The sequence below is a fragment of the Rana temporaria genome, chromosome 4 (genome assembly GCF_905171775.1).
Source record: "Rana temporaria chromosome 4, aRanTem1.1, whole genome shotgun sequence".
Classification (NCBI taxonomy): domain Eukaryota; kingdom Metazoa; phylum Chordata; class Amphibia; order Anura; family Ranidae; genus Rana; species Rana temporaria.
The window spans coordinates 477,111,515-477,128,781 of NC_053492.1; positions in this window are offsets into that span (position 1 = coordinate 477,111,515).

The window sequence follows — 17,267 nt, forward strand, 5'->3', positions numbered from 1 at the left end:
GACAACCCACAACATGTGTCAGGTGACGTTGTGTCCCGACCCATCTTAGATATTTGGGTTGTTCCCGTATCACGCCAAGAACAAAGGGAAGAAATTCCAATTGCAGAGTTGACTCTCTTTTCCGCACGTTCCCTCTAATCATCCTGAGCGCAGTTTGATTGACAAGCAATTTTGTCGCCGTCGGCGGCCGGGACCGCCTGATATTATCTACCGTCCTGCTGGGGACGCGGCTCCCTGTAATATTGATGAAGGTGTAAATTATATGATTACTTACTGTAACAAGCTGCACGGATTTGCGGCTCGGACCAATTCGGAGGCTCCTCAGAGACTCGGCTCTTATTGCCGGGGAAGTAAAGCCAGTCTGCTTATTGATTAGGCAAGGAGCGATCAGACTGATTTGTAATGTTTTATAGTCAGCGGCACAAAATATATTACGGGTCCCACGTGCGCTTTTGTGTTTTTTCCAGGGATAAAATGGTTCATCAGCAGAGGAAATTCTCTCAAATCTTATTTAAAACTGCCAACTAAATCACGCAAGGCGCTGACTCGTCCCGGTCAATAGAAGCGGAGATCAGAGAGCGCTGGAGAAGTTTAAACATTTATGAGGGGGAAAAAAAAATAGACGTTGTCAATAACAAGAAAACGGAATCGATGTTTCATCCTGATGAACAAAAACTTTTCATCTATTTGCTGTTCAGTAAAAGGATTTCCTGATTTTGCAATAATTTAAAGGGTAAAATTCTAGGTATAGATACAGTGCCGGCCCGTCCATACGGGGCGCAGGGGCGCTGCCCCCCTAAACCATGCGCCGACCCCTAATTTACATGCAGGGCGCCGGACGCACGGATTCCAATGGGTTGGCTTATTTTTTTGAAGCACGTGATTACAGCTGGAGGCTCTGATTCGCTTAAAAAAGGATAAGCTTGGGGAGCAGAGCACTGCGCCCCGAGCCCACCCACTTGTGTGACAATAGCAAATTAATATTCACTGTTGTCTTCCTGTTTGACCCCCCCCCCCAAATGGAGCACCAGCCGCCACTGTATAGGTAGAGCCTGGTGGACTGAGCTGGTCCCGACTTTTTCTAGGTCTGTGATATTCCAAAAGGAAGATCTACTGGCCATAATTCATGACTCTTTTCCTGCACATCTGAGAGCTTTGGGTGTAGCCGCTCCCATCTTTGTGTGTTCCGCCCATCTTTTTGTGTGCACTGCCCACCTTTGTGTGTTCCAGCTTCTCCTGTTGCATTTTCTATAATTACTGGTATATAATTGATACAAATCTAATAGGGATGGCGGAAGTCCCTCATAATGGCTCACATTAGGTGTGCAGATTGGGAAAAGAAGGATAGGGATGCTGGGAACCCCTCATAATGGGCACAACAGGTATGTAGATCCTGGGACCCAGCACAGGAATGGAAGGAACCCCTCATAATGGGCGCAGCAGGTGTACAGACCTGGGAACTCATCAAAGGGATGGTGGGAACCCCTCATAATGGGTACAACAGGTGTACAGACCTGGGAACTTAAGACAGGGATGGTGGAAACCCCTCATAATGGGCATAGCAGGCGTAAAGACCAAAGGAACCCATCAAAGGGATGGTGGGAACCCCTCATAATGGGCACAACAGGTATGTAGAACCTGGGACCCAGCACATGGATGGAAGGAACCCCTCATAATGGGTGCAGCAGGTGTACAGACCCGGGAACTCATCAAAGGCATGGTGGGAACCCCTCATAATGGGCACAACAGGTATGTATATTCTGGTACCCAGCACAGGGATGGAAGGAACCCCTCATAATGGGCGCAGCAGGTGTACAGACCTGGGAACTCATCAAAGGGATGGTGGGAACCCCTCATAATGGGCACAACAGGTGTACAGACCTGGGAACTTAAGACAGGGATGGTGGAAACCCCTCATAATGGGCATAGCAGGCGTACAGACCAAAGGAACCCATCATAATGGGTACAGCAGGTGTACAGAGCCAGAAACACAAAAAACAATCCAAAATATATGTGAGGTCCCAGATCCTTGATCGTAGCATGCAGCCAGGCTGGCTGGCAAAGGGAGGATGAGCATGTACCCCTCTTCCTAAACCATAGGGTTACATGCCCTCAACATGGGGAGGTGCCTTTCCAGTGAATACCCACCTGGCAAAGCACCTTCTCCCCTTGTTGATTAGAACAAGGGCCTCTTCCCTATAACCCTGACCGGTGGTTGTGGGAGACTGCAGGCAGGGGGCTAATTACCAGAATTTGGAAGCTACTTTAATTATAAGGGGGCCCACCTTCCCTAATGACGAGCATCCCTAACCAATTTCCCTAATGATGAGCCCATTGGTTCTTCCCTAATGACGAGACCATTGGTTCTTCCCTGATGATGAGACCATTAGTTCTTCCCTAATGACGAGCATCCCTAACCACCTTACCACCTTCCTTAATGATGAGCCCATTGGTTCTTCCCTAATGACAAGCATCCCTAACCACCTTCCTTAACGATGAGACCATTGGTTCTTCCCTAATAATGAGCATCTCTAACCACCTTCCCTAATGGTGAGCCAATTGGTTCTTCCCTAATGACGAGAGTCCCTAACCACCTAACCACCTTCCCTAATGATGAGCCCATTGGTTCTTCCCTAATGACGAGCATCCCTAACCACCTTCCTTAATGATGAGCCAATTGGTTCTTCCCTAATGACGAGAGTCCCTAACCACCTAACCACCTTCCCTAATGATGAGACTATTGGTTCTTCCCTAATGACGAGCGTCCCTAACCTCCTACCCTAATGATGAGACCATTGGTTCTTCCCCGATGATGAGACCTTTGGTTCTTCCCTAATGCCGAGCATCCCTAACCACCTTACCACCTTCCCTAATGATGAGACCATTGGTTCTTCCCTAATGACGAGCGTCCCTAACCACCTAACCACCTTCCCTATTGATGAGCCCATTGGTTCTTCCCTAATGACGAGCGTCCCTAACCACCTTCCCTGTTGATGAGCAGCTGATGTTGAAGTGACTGTAGTCAGGAAGAGGACGGAGGAGATCAGCAGCACTGAGATTGCAAAACAGATGATAAAAAGTACAAAATTTTTTTTTTATTTAAAAATAAATATGTAAATAATTTCCGATAGAGCGAAGAGTCACCCCGGGTTCACAGCGCACTCTCACTACAACGTTCTCCGGTGTTCCTCACCTCCCATCCCCCTCCTATCCCCGTCCACGAAGGGTTAGCACCCCCGAGCGCCTCGTCCTGCTGATCTTTAGATTTACAAAATGGAAACAAAATTCAAATCAGACCAACGGGATCCATTTTACTAAACGGCCCCGTCCGCGGCGCTCATACATTGACATTATAATCTGCGGCTGTAAAGTGCGCGTCGGCCCAGCGTGGCCCCCGCGTCGGAGGCGAGTGCCGCAGGGCGCCTTTAAAGCAGATTGCTGACATTACCCTTCATTGTTTTTCTCAGCGCTGTTTTCGTTTTAAGTTAATTTCTTATTTTACAAAGGCCGTCGGCTCTCGGCGCTCTCATGGCGGCTCCCGCTGTTTTCCTTAAACGCTCGGCGATGCGTCACGCGCGGCTCTGGGGGTTTCCTCCTCTGACCATTGACGTCACCGGCTCTTCACATCAGTCAGGAACAGTCAGGCTGGTTGTTTTTCCAGAAACAATCGTTGCGGTGTGAAGTTCTTTATTATGGAAACCGAAATTCTTAAAGAAAAACAGCGGGCAAAGAATTTTATTTTCTGTCCATCCAGTGCTGAAATGTACACAGCTCTGCCACACAGCACAGCCCCGTCGTTTTTTTCTAGAGGCTGAAAAACTTTTTTTTACAAGCCGAAAAATGATCGCATTGTACGCCAGGGCTCGACAAATCCGGACGCCAGGTCGCCATGGCGACTAGAAATGGTGTCCTGGTGACTTTTTTTTTTTTGAGCTGGCGCCATCTGGTGGTGGCCGTTGGTATTACAAGTTAAGCATTACAAGTTAAACGGCAATTCTAATGTAATTTTTCACTATTTTTCACTGCCATCTTCTTCCCTCTAATTAGAACCCCCAAACATTATATATATTTTTTTATCCTAACACCCTAGAGAATAAAATGGCGATCGTTGCAATACTTTCTGTGATGCCGTATTTGCGCAGAGGTCTTACAAGCGCACTTTTTTGGGAAAAAATGACACTTTTTTAAATAAAAAAATAAGACAACAGTAAAGTTATCCCCATTTTTTTTAATACTATGAAAGATAATGTTACGCCGAGTAAATTCATACCCAACACGTCACGCTTCAAAATTGCGTCCGCTCGTGGAATGCCGACAAACTTTTACCCTTTAAAATCTTCATAGGCGACGTTTAAAAAATTCTATAGGTTGCATGTTTTGAGTTAAAGAGGAGGTCTAGGGCTAGAATTATTGTTCTCGCTCTAACGATCGCGGCGATACCTCACATGTGTGGTTTGAACACCGTTTACATATGCGGGCGCTGCTCACGTATGTGTTCGCTTCTGCGCGCAAGCTCGTCGGGACGGGGTGGGTTTTCTGGCTCCTAACTTTTTTAGCTGGCTCCTAGATTCCAAGCAAATTTGTCAAACCCTGGTGTACGCGGCATAAGTCCTGCCTTGCCCTGCCCACCATGGTTTGGCTTTGCAGTGGCCGTAGTAGCTTTGTAATGATCGGTTCGGAACGTGTTGCTGGGCGCTCTCGCCCTCGGCTCATTACAATTCTATCACTGCAGCCTCAGATCGTGTGTCCAGGTATCTCGGATTAACACGAAACGCGCGGACCGGAGAAGCTTGGCGGCCAGACGCTGCATCCCGGTCATGAATCTTTCATGCAGAGCCTCGGCTGTGTCGGGTACGGAGCTCAATTCTCTGAACACCTCGAGTACTTCATAAACAGCTTTACCTTTTATCTGCACCGATCCCACATCTCATACATCCTCCCCGAAGAACGGGAAAATGAGGAGAAGCGCAAGAAAGAAAAATGGAATGAAATGCATCCACACAGGACGGGGATTTAGGATTTTTTATCAGGAACTAATGACAACACAACGGGGAGCGATACATTCCTCTAAATGAATATCCAGTTCCACCTTGATTGACTTTATATGTATAGGCAAACAAATGACATCATTTCTAAAAATCTATTTATTAAAAGTTTGTTGGACGAATGTCTGCAGCATTCGCCCAGCCATTACAAATTCTGAATATATTTTACTTAATGCCTAAAGGTCATATGGTCGGAAGCTCCATCTAGTGGCCATAATGCAGTATTTTCATAAATTAGTTATTTCAGGAAAAAAAAAGCTCATTATGGCCACTAGATGGAGCTGACTATTATATAAAATCAACATAATTAACCAAAATGCGGTAAGTGTTTGTGAATGGGGATGTCTCTTTGTGGGATGGGGATGTCTCTTTGCTGGATGGGGCTGTCTCTTTGTGGGATGGGGATGTCTCTTTGCTGCATGGGGATGTCTCTTTGCTGGATGGGGATGTCTCTTTGTGGGATGGGGATGTCTCTTTGCTGGATGGGGATGTCTCTTTGCTGGATGGGGATGTCTCTTTGCTGGATGGGGATGTCTCTTTGTGGGATGGGGATGTCTCTTTGTGGGATGGGGATGTCTCTTTGCTGGATGGGGATGTCTCTTTGTGGAATGGGGATGTCTCTTTGTGGGATGGGGATGTCTCTTTGCGGGATGGGGATGTCTCTTTGCTGGATGGGGATGTCTCTTTGTGGGATGAGGATGTCTCTTTGCTGGATGAGGATGTCTCTTTGCTGCATGGGGATGTGGGATGTCTATTTGTCGGAGTGTTTTAATAAAAGTGGATGCACTGAAGGGCTTGGTGAGATGCCACTGGGGAATGTTGGTGGTCCGGCCCGGGGGGGGAGGGGGGGCCTAAAGCTTTGTAAGGGGCAGAAACAGTGCCTGGGTGTCACATTTACATGGTAACAACACTGACACGGTGTCATTGAAATGGTGTTGACACCAATTGGCAGCTAAATATGACTACACAGTGGAGTGACATGCAGCCAGGGCCGTTTGAAGGAATTTGGGGGCCCCAAACAAAATGGGGGCCCCCAAGCACCCCCCCCGCAGGCAAAGCCTACGTTAGTGCTACACTAATTTTTTACACCCTTACTCCCCCCCTCCCTAAGTTTTTCTATTCTCACCTCCCCTTCTTCCCTGTAGGTTGCCACTGTAGCGTGGCCGAGCTCCTCTTCCTCATGTCAGTCCGGTGTTCTGTCATTATGGGTCCCCTATCAGATAGTGCCCGGGCCAGGCAGTTTCCTGTTCCCAGCCGGACTGAAAGGAAGTGAGCACTCAGTCAGGCCGGGAACAGGAAACTGAATCTCCTGTACCACGCACGGTACCCGGCCGGACTGACAGGACTCCAGGAGGAAGGAAGAGGAGCTCGGCCACGCTACAGCCTGGGAAGGGGAAGTTGGGGGCCCCAGGCCAGCTCGGGGGCCCCAAGCAATTGTTTGTTTTGCCTGTCCTGTAGCGACGGGCCTGCATGCAGCCTCGGGATCTAAGCACCCCCACCCTTCACCTGGAAATGTTGAGGAACCATCACACAATTGTTGCTGCCTGGCTGCCGATTTGGAGGGTTGGGAAAACCTTCTGTATAGACCGTAATATAAAACTCACTAATCCTGCAATTTGAGACTGCAAAGGCACATGACAAGTTGTACCCCATCATTTTTCTTGTGGTCCCCACTCTACATTCATTCAAGGAGGCGTTAACGAGTTTCGAGTGTGTGCCCCTCTTTGTCAAACCCTCTTGAAACGAGTTTTGAGTGTGTGCCCCTCTTTGTCAAACCCTCTTGACAAAAAGGCAACACCCTCAAAATGGGTTACCACGTCTGCTTTTAGAAGAGAATATAAGTGAGCAAGTTTAGAGACTCGCTCACTTTTTATTGCTGGTTGTGTTCCCAATAGGGAGATTTCCCCGGTGGGGAGTGTAATACAAAAGGTAGAGACTGAGAAGGCCAGGAGAAGTGTGATTTCTGCCTAGTAGAGGGTTATGTTGGAGGGTGTGATATATTGGTGGTGAGTGTAATCAGAAAGGTAGAGAGAAGGCCAGGAGAAGTGTATTTTCTGCCATGTTGGAGGTGGGATATCCTGGGGATTGGTGTAGTTCGGAAGGTAGAGGCAAGGTCAAGAGAAGAGTATTTTCTAACTTACAGAGGGTTGTGTTTGAGGCGTGATGTCCTGTGGTGGGTATAGTATGAAAGGTAGAGAGAAGGCCAGAAGCAAAGTATTTTCTACCTTACAGAGTCATGTTGAAAGATTTAATATTCTGGTAGGGAGTGTAATCATGAAGCAAGAGTGAAGGCCAGAAGCAGAGTATTTTCTAGCTAATAGAAGGTCATGTTGGAGTGGGGGGGGGGTGTGGTCAGAAAAGTAGAGAGAAAGTCAAGAATCGAGTATGATCTACCTTATGGAGGGTCGTGTTAGAGGATTTGATATACTGGTGGGCAATGTAACCATGAAGGAAGAGTGAAGGCCACTAGCAGAGTATTTTATAACCTATGAAGGTTCATGTTGCACATTAAATATCCTGGTAGGGGGTGTAATCAGGCAGTAGAGTGAAGGCCAGGAGCAGAGTATGTTATAATTTATGGAGAGGAGAGTCATGTTGGAAGAGTTGATATCCTGGTGGGGGTGTAATCAGGCAGTAGAGAGAAGGTCAGGAGCAGAGTATTTTTTTTATCTTAGTAAGGGTCATGTTGGAGGTGTGATATCCCTGGGGCTGGGTGTAGTTAGAAAGATAGAGAGAGGGTCAGGAGCAGAGTATGGAGAGTCATGTTGGAAGTTTTGATATTATGGTGGGGAGTGTAATCAGGCAGTAGAAAGAAGGTCTGGAGCAGAGTATTTTCTACCTTATGGGTGGGGGAGGTCATGTTGGAGGTGTGATATCCCAGGGCTGGGTGTAGTTAGAAAGGTAGAGAAAGGGCCAGGAGCAGAGTATTGTCTACCATAGGAAGGGTCATGTTGGAGGCCATTATATCCCAGTGGTGGGTGTAATCAGAAAGGTAAAGAAAATTCATAGAGAGTCGTGTTGGAAGAGTTGATATCTTGGTGGTGAGTATAATCATGAAGGAAGAGTGGAGGCCAGGCGTATTTTCTGCCTTATGGGGGGTCATGTTTCAGGTGTGATATCCCGGTGGGGGGTGTTTGTTTTTTACAACTATTTACACTTCCTTTGTGAAATGGTAGAGGTACAATGTACCCCATTACCAATTTACATAGGGGGGGGCCAGGATCTGGGGGTCCCCTTTGTTAAAGGGGTCTTCCAGAGTCTGATAAGCCCCCCGCCCGCATACCCCCACAACCACCGGGCAAGGGTTGTGGGGATGAGGCCCTTGTCCCCATCAACATGGGGTCTGGTGTGGATTTTTGGGGGAACTCCACGACATTTTTTCTTTTTTTATTTGGGTTGGAGTTCCCCTTAAAATCCACACCAGACCTGAAGGGTCTGGAATGGATATTTGGGGGGAACCCCACGTTATTTTTTTTTTAAATTGACGGCGGGGTTCCCCTTAATATCCATACCAGACCTGAAGGGCCTGGTAATTGAAATTGGGGGGACCCCACGCTTTTTTTTTTTTTATCAATTAGAATCCTCTCTGAATTGCCAGGAGCCGACAATTCATTATAGCCGCAAGTCTGGTTTTAAATGACTTTTTTTCTTTCAGAAATGACACTTTGTGCAGGGACAGTTCTAAGTACGGGAAACATGCGCTATTTCACAGGCATTCTTTACACCCCCCAGGTACGAAATTTAAAGGAATATTTCACTTTTATTGTTTCACTTTAAGCATTATTAAATTCGCTGCTCCCGAAAAAACTAACGTTTTTAAAACTTTTTTTTGCATTGATACTGTACATGTCCCCTGGGGCAGGACCCGGGTCCCCAAACACTCCCCTGGGGCAGGACCCGGGTCCCCAAACACTCCCCTGGGGCAGGACCCGGGTCCCCAAACACTCCCCTGGGACAGGACCCGGGTCCCCAAACACTTTTTAGGACAATAACTTGCATATTCACCTTTAAAATTAGCACTTTAGATTTCTCCTATAGACTTTAATAGGGTGTTCCGCGGCTTTTCAAATTTCCCGCGAAGACCCCAAATTGTTCGTTGTTCGCCAAACAGGCGAACAGGCAATGTTCGAGTCGAACTCGAAGCTCATCCCTACTCACCATACTCCTCACACACACTAATCATCGCTCTCACAATACTCAGATCATCACCATAATTCACGTAACACTCCAAACCTCGTGTGAGCAATCTCTATTTTATCTCTCCGTTAATTATGAATTAATGGCATAAACGAAAGCGATAATTAGAGAGGAGGTAATTACCGCGCACAGAACATAAGGCGGCCTACATTAGGAAAGAAGGTAAGTAGGGAGGAGTGAACCTCTGGATACAAAGCGATGGAGCTGCAATCTTCGCTCTATGGAGGGAACGGCTCGGCTGGTAATTCTATTATAAAATACGATTTCGGGAAGACGGTGACGTGCTCCGTATCGGGACGCTCAATAATTAAACCCAAAAGCAAACATGTATCAGTTACAAAGATGGGACAAACCATTTACCACTGACAGGGGTTCTTAAAATGATCACATAGAATTTCATGACCACCCACCTGATATTGATTAGGTTCCCCCTTTTGCCCTCCAACATTGCCCTGATCCATCCAGGCGTGGACTCCACCAGACCTCTGAAGGTACGCTGTGGTATCTGGCATGAAGGACCTCAGTAGCAGATCCTGTAAGTTGTAAAGTGGGGCTTCAATGGATCGGACTTGTTCTTCCAGCTTGATTAGATTGAGACCTGGAGAATCTGGAGGCCAAGTCAACACCTCAAACCTTGTTGCTGTGTTCCTTAAACCATTCTTAAACCATTTTTGCAGTGTGGCAGGGCTCATTATCTGGCTAAAAGAGGCCACTGCCATGAGGGGGATACCGTTTCCATGAAGGGGGGTGTACTTGGTCACCTGCAATGTTTAGGTAGGTGGTACTTGTTAAAGTACCATCCACGTGAATGGGAGGAGCCAAGGTTTCCCAGCAGAAGGTGGTACTTGTTAAAGTCCCATCCACGTGAATGGGAGGAGCCAAGGTTTCCCAGCAGAAGGTGGTACTTGTCAAAGTCCCATCCACATAAATGGGAGGAGCCAAGGTTTCCCAGCAGAAGGTGGTACTTGTCAAAGTCCCATCCACGTGAATGGGAGGAGCCAAGGTTTCCCAGCAGAAGGTGGTACTTGTCAAAGTCCCATCCACGTGAATGGGAGGAGCCAAGGTTTCCCAGCAGAAGGTGGTACTTGTCAAAGTCCCATCCACATGAATGGGAGGAGCCAAGGTTTCCCAGCAGAAGGTGGCACTTGTTAAATTCCCATCCACATGAATGGGAGGAGCCAAGGTTTCCCAGCAGAAGGTGGTACTTGTTAAAGTCCTATCCACATGAATGGGAGGAGCCAAGGTTTCCCAGCAGAAGGTGGTACTTGTTAAAGTCCTATCCACATGAATGGGAGGAGCCAAGGTTTCCCAGCAGAAGGTGGTACTTGTCAAAGTCCCATCCACATAAATGGGAGGAGCCAAGGTTTCCCAGTTGAAGGTGTTAATTGTTAAAGTCCCATCGACATGAATGGGAGGAGCCAAGGTTTCCCAGCAGAAGGTGGTACTTGTCAAAGTCCCATCCACATAAATGGGAGGAGCCAAGGTTTCCCAGTTGAAGGTGTTAATTGTTAAAGTCCCATCGACATGAATGGGAGGAGCCAAGGTTTCCCAGCAGAAGGTGGTACTTGTCAAAGTCCCATCCACGTGAATGGGAGGAGCCAAGGTTTCCCAGCAGAAGGTGGTACTTGTGAAAGTCCCACCCACATGAATGGGAGGAGCCAAGGTTTCCCAGCAGAAGGTGGTACTTGTCAAAGTCCCATCCACATGAATGGGAGGAGCCAAGGTTTCACAGCTCCCTCTCATCGGGAGCAGCGATCACTGTCGTGTCACTCGTAGCCACGCCCCCTTATGCCCAGTACACACGATCGGTTTCGTCTGATGGTTAAAAAAACGATAGAAAAAAACGATTGTCTGTGGGGAAATCCATCGGTTAAAAGTCCACGCATGCTCAGAATCAAGTCGACGCATGCTCGGATGCATTGAACTTCATTTTTCTTAGCACGTCTTTGTGTTTTACGTCACCGCGTTTGGACACGATCGTTTTTTTACCTGATGGTGTGTAGGCAAGACTGAAGAAAGTCAGCTTCATCGGATATCTGATGAAAAAATCCATCGGTCCGTTTTCATCGGATAAACCGATCGTGTGTACAGGGCATAACAGTTAGAATCAATCCCTAGGGCACATTTATCCCCTTCCTAGTCCCTAGTGGTTAACTCCTTCACTGCCAGTCACATTTACACAGTAATCAGTGCATTTTTATAGCACAGATCGCTGTAAAAATGACAATGGTCCCAAAATGGCACCAAAAGTGTCCGATGTGTCCGCCATAATGTCGCAGTCACAATAAAAATCGCTGATCGCCGCCATAACTAGTAAAAAAAAAATATTAATAAAAATGCTATAAAACTATCCCCTATTTTGTAGACGCTAGGGCCCAGATTCACAAAGCACTTACGCCGACGTATAACACGTTACGCCAACGTAAGTGCAAATGTGCGCCAGCGTATGTGTGCGGCAGACCCACGAACCAACATGCGCCTAAAAACAGGCTACACCCCGCCGACGTAGCTTGCACACGCCGGCGTAGGGTGGGCGCACATATGGGCTGGGCGCATGGTGACGCTCCCATTGATTAGCCATTCAAACATGCAAATGAGGGAAATACAGCGATTCACGAACATGTGTGTGCCGGGCGCATGCTACGCGAGATGCGCGTAAGTTGTACGTCCGGCGTAAAGTTATTCTCCATACATGAGGTGCAACCCGGCAACAGACATGCCCAGGTCTGCACCAGGGAACACAAGCCGGCGTATTGTGCATTGGATGTGTGTCTGGCTGGGCGTACGCTATGTTCACGCCGTACGCGGTGATCTGGCGTAGCTTAGGCAGTTGTGCCGGCGTGGTTGTGAGCAGGCGCATGGGGGGTGCTGTGCATGCGTCCACGTCACGGCGCATGCGCAGTTCGTGATACGTACCTGTCTGGCGCTCGGCCCATCATTTGCATGGGGTCACGCCCACTTCCACCTACGCCAGCGTGTGCCTTCAAAACCAAATGTTATGCTTGCCTCTCCGCGCTACGTTGGCATGGCGTATGGAGTTTGCTCTACGGCAACGTAATGTGCGCCTTGCTCTCTGTGAATCTGGGCCAAAAACTTTTGCGCAAACCAATCAATAATTGCGATTTTTTTTTTTTTTACCAAAAATATGTAGGAGAATACGTATCGGCCTAAACTGAGGAAAAATATTTTTTTTTATATATTTTTGGGGATATTTATTATAGCAAAAAGTAAAAAATATTGCTTTTTTTTTCAAAATTGTCGCTCTATTTTTGTTTATAGCGCAAAAAATAAAAACCGCAGAGGTGATCAAATACCACCAAAAGAAAGCTCTATTTGTGGGGGGAAAAAAGGACACCAATTTCGTTTGGAAGCCACATCGCACGACCGCGCAGTTGTCAGTTAAAGCGACGCAGTGCCAAACCGCAAAAAGTGGCCCGGTCATTCGGCAGCCAAATGGTCCGGGGCTGAAGTGCTTAAAGTTTATGTGTGTGTAAAGGCAGGCTTCCCAATACTTTTGGTAATATAGGCCCGGATTCAGATACAAATGTGTATCTTTAGGCGGGCGTAGCGTATCTCCTATAAGCTACGCCGCCGTAATTTTGTGAGGTGAGTATGGTATTCAGAAAGATTATGCGCCCGAAGTTACGGCGGCGTATTGTATAAGGGCCGGCGTAAGCCCGCCTAATTCAAAATTGGACGATGTGGGCGTGTTTTCTGTAAATTCAGTGTGACCCCACGTAAATGACCTTTTTAACGAACGGCGCATGCGCCGTCCGTGAACGTATCCCAGTGCGCATGCTCGAAATCACGTCGAAAATCACCAATGCTTTCAACGTGAACGTAACTTACGCACAGCCCTATTCGCAAACAACTTACGCAAACAACGTAATCGACGGAAAATTCGACGCTGGCCCGACGTCCATACTTAACATTGCGTACGCCTCATATAGCAGGGGGTAACTTTTCGCCGGAAAAAGCCTTACGTAAAAAAATGCGCCGGGCGGACGTACGTTTCTGAATCGGCGTATCTACCTAATTTGCATATTCGACGCGGAAGTCTTGGGAAGCGCCACCTAGCGGTCAGCTTAAATGTTGCACCCTAAGATACGACGGCGTAGGAGACTTACGCCGCTCGTGTCTAGGCAACATTGAGGCGTATCTGATTTCTATGAATCAGGCGCCGAGATGCGACGGCCCGCATTCGGAGTTACGACGGCGTATCTGGAGATACGCCAACGTAACTCCTTTCTGAATCCGGGCCGTAGTGTATATATATATAGTACACCTATTGTAAAGGGTAGATGATAAATGCCGCCATATTTTACCCGTCTGGTCTCTTCTGTATTTGGCGCAGTCCAGTTTCGCAACGCTGGGTTTGTATCGTGTTAATTCGATGATCGGATAGGGAACATGACGATCGAGGTCACTTAATGGATATTAATGCAATTTACTTTTACATTACTGCAAGTCTGCAGATAAGCTGGAAAGTGAATCTCCAGGAGAAATGAGACGATAATTGATATCACTTCTGGATTAAAGAAGTAAGTGAGACCAAAGTGTGATATTAAAGGGCAAGCAAAAAAAAAGCTCATAATATAAATGTAAACTCAATCAATAAATCTCATATGGGCTTTAACCACTTAAGCCCCGGACCATTTTGTTGCTAAATGCCCAGGCCAGGTTTTGCAATTCGGCACTGCATCGCTTTAACAGACAATTGCGCTGTCGTGCGACGTGGCTCCCAAACAAAATTGGCGTCCTTTTTTCCCCACAAATAGAGCTTTCTTTTGGTGGTATTTGATCACCTCTGCGGTTTTTATTTTTTGCGCTATAAACAAAAATAGAGCGACGATTTTGAAAAAAATGCAATATATTTTACCTTTTGCTATAATAAATATCCCCCAAAAACGTATATAATTTTTTTCCCCTCAGTTTAGGCCGATACGTATTCTTCTACCTATTTTTGGTAAAAAAAAATCGCAATAAGCGTTTATCCATTGGCTTGCGCAAAATTTATAGCATCTACAAAATAGGGGATAGTTTTATTGCATTTTTATCAATTTTTTTTTTTTTACTACTAATGGCAGCGATCAGCGATTTTTTTCGTGACTGCGACATTATGGCGGACACTTTGGACAATTTTGACACATTTTTGGGACCATTGTCATTTTCACAGCAAAAAATGCATTTAAATTGCATTGTTTATTGTGAAAATGACAGTTGCAGTTTGGGAGTTAACCACAAGGGGCGCTGTAGGAGTTAGGGTTCACCTAGTGTGTGTTTACAACTGTAGGGGGGTGTGGCTGTAGGTCTGATGTCATCGATCAAGTCTCCCTATAAAAGGGATCACACGATCGATGCAGCTGCCATAGTGAAGCACAGGGAAGCCGTGTTTACATTCGGCTCTCCCCGTTCTTCAGCTCCGGGGAGCGATCGCGAGGGGGTGGCTAGAAACTAATAGCCGCGCCCTCGTCCCGGATCGCTCCCCCCGGGAATCCGACCTCCGCACGCAGCGGAGGGGGTCCCGATCGGACCCCCGACCCGCTAGAAGGCAGGGACGTATATATACGCCCATCTGCCTGTACGTGCCATTCTGTGGACGTAAATAGGTGTGCGGCGGGCGTTAAGTGGTTAATAGCAAACCAACGCTACCGCCACCCACCCCCCCACCAGAAGATGGATGGGAAGGCGCCGATCGCTCCCCCCCACGGGAGACAGACAGGAAGGGGACGATCAGAGGCCTCCTATCCTTAGATTCGGGGGAAGGACTGCTGCTCCTTCTCACTCCGGGGGCCGTTGATTCTCCTCCCGGGGCGAACAGGAAATGGGTCCTAAGACTTTCCTGGCCATTTTGGGTCTCAGGGCCCGCTTCCTGATTGGCCGGGAGGAGAATCAGGAAGACATCAGCGAATATTCATTTGCTATTGTCACACAACTGGGTGGGGCCCAGGGCGCAGTGCTCTGCGCCCCGAGCCCACCCCTTTTTGAAGCCAATTAGCATACCCCCCAACCGTCCCGGATTCCGCGAGATCCTCCCGCAATTTTTAAAGTGTGTCCCGGGGGCTCCCGCGGACTAGACTAGAGTCCCGGAAAACAGGGCCCCCCGGGCGTGACATTTGGTGGGGCGACATTCCGTGCCTCCGTGTTTGTTTTCGTTTCCCGCCGCCAGAAAGAAAAAAAAAAACATTGAAATCAATGCGTCCAGCATGTAGATTAGGGGCCGGGCGCATGGATTAGGGGGGCTGCGCCCCTTATGGGTGGGCCTCCACCGAGCAGAGGGAAAAATAATGTCAGGATCAACAGATAATAAAATGTTATGGTGAAAAATAAAATCTGCCGTTAATGCGACGGACGGACTGCACCGCATACAGTGCCTTGCAAAAGTATTCACCCCCCTTGGCTTGGAATTAACATGGATTATTTGAGGATTTGCATCATTTAATCAATTTACAGAACACGCCCACAACTTTGAAGATGTTTTTATTTTATTTTTTATTTTGAAGCAAACAACAAATAGGACAAAATAACAGAAGAAGTCGATGTGCATAAGTATTCACCCCCCTAAAGTCAATACTTTGTAGATCCCCTGTCACAGCTCCAAGTCTCTTTGGATAAGTCTCTATTGGCCAAATCCACAAAAGGGATACGCCGGCGTAACTGCTGTTCCGCCGTCGTATCCCTGTTTCTATCTATGGAACTGATCCACAGAATCAGTTTTCCATAGTTAGGCAGAAGATCCGACATGTGTAAGGGACTTACACTGCCGGATCTTAGGATGCAGTACCGCATCCGCCGCTGGGGGCATTTCGTGTCGAAATGCCGCCTCAGGTATGCAAATTAGCACTTACGGAGATCCACGAAGCTTTTCAGCTTCGTTTTTTCTCCGTAAGTATTAAGTTGCATACGCAAAATTAGGGCTGCTTTTACAAGGTGTAAAGTTAGTACACCATGTAAAAGCAGACCTTTCTGTCCAGCGACGCGATTTTTTTTTTATTTTAAAATTTTTTTTTTTCGTCGTATTTTTTTTTTTTCCCGACGCAACTTTATTGACCCATCGCAATCCACAAAGCTCGGCGTAACGTAATTTCGCGCTATGCACGTCGGGAAAATTACGTCACGAGCATGCGCAGTACGGCCGGCGCGGGAGCGCGCCTCATTTAAATGGGAATCGCCCCCCATGAAAAGAGGAACGCCTTGCGATGGCGGAATTTAAGTTACACAGCCCAAAATTTCTAGGTAAGTGCTTTGTGGATCGGGCACTTAGGTAGAAATTTTAAGGCAGTGTAACTTAAATGGAAAAATTTACGTTAGGCACGATCTTTGTGGATTTGGCCCTAAGATCTTCCCACATCTCACCACTGGGATTTCTGCCCCATTCCTCCTCCTTGAAAAACTGCTCCAGATCCTTTAAGTTGGAAGGTTTGCGCTTGTGAACGGCAATCTTTAAGTCTGACCACAGATTTTCTATTGGATTGAGGTCTGGGCTGTGACTAGGCCATTCCAACACATTTACTTGTTTCCCCTTTAACCCCTCAAGTGTTGCTTTAGCAGTGTGTTGGTCATGGGGCTAAATCTTCAAAGGAGATACGCAGGCGGAACTGCTGTTCAGCCTGCGTATCCCTGTGCCTATCTTTGGAAACGATCCTCAGAAGGATTTTTCCATAGATAGGCAGAAGATCCGACATCTGTAATAGACTTACACTGTCGGATCTTAAGATGCAGTACCGCATCCGCCGCTGGGGGCATTTCGAGTCGAAATGCCGCTTTGCGTATGCAAATGAGTACTTAGGCAGATCCACAAAGCTTTTTAGCTTTGTGTTTTCTGCGTAAGTTACGTTTTGCATGCGTAAAATTAGGGATGCTTTTACAAGGACGAAACTGTTTAGACCTTGTAAAAACAAACCTTTTTTTCGATCGCCGCAATTTTTTTAAAATTTCTAATTTTTTTTCCCGGCGCGTAACTTTTTTTTTACCCGACGCAACTTAATTGTCCCGTCGCGATCCACAAAGCCCGGCGTAAAGTAC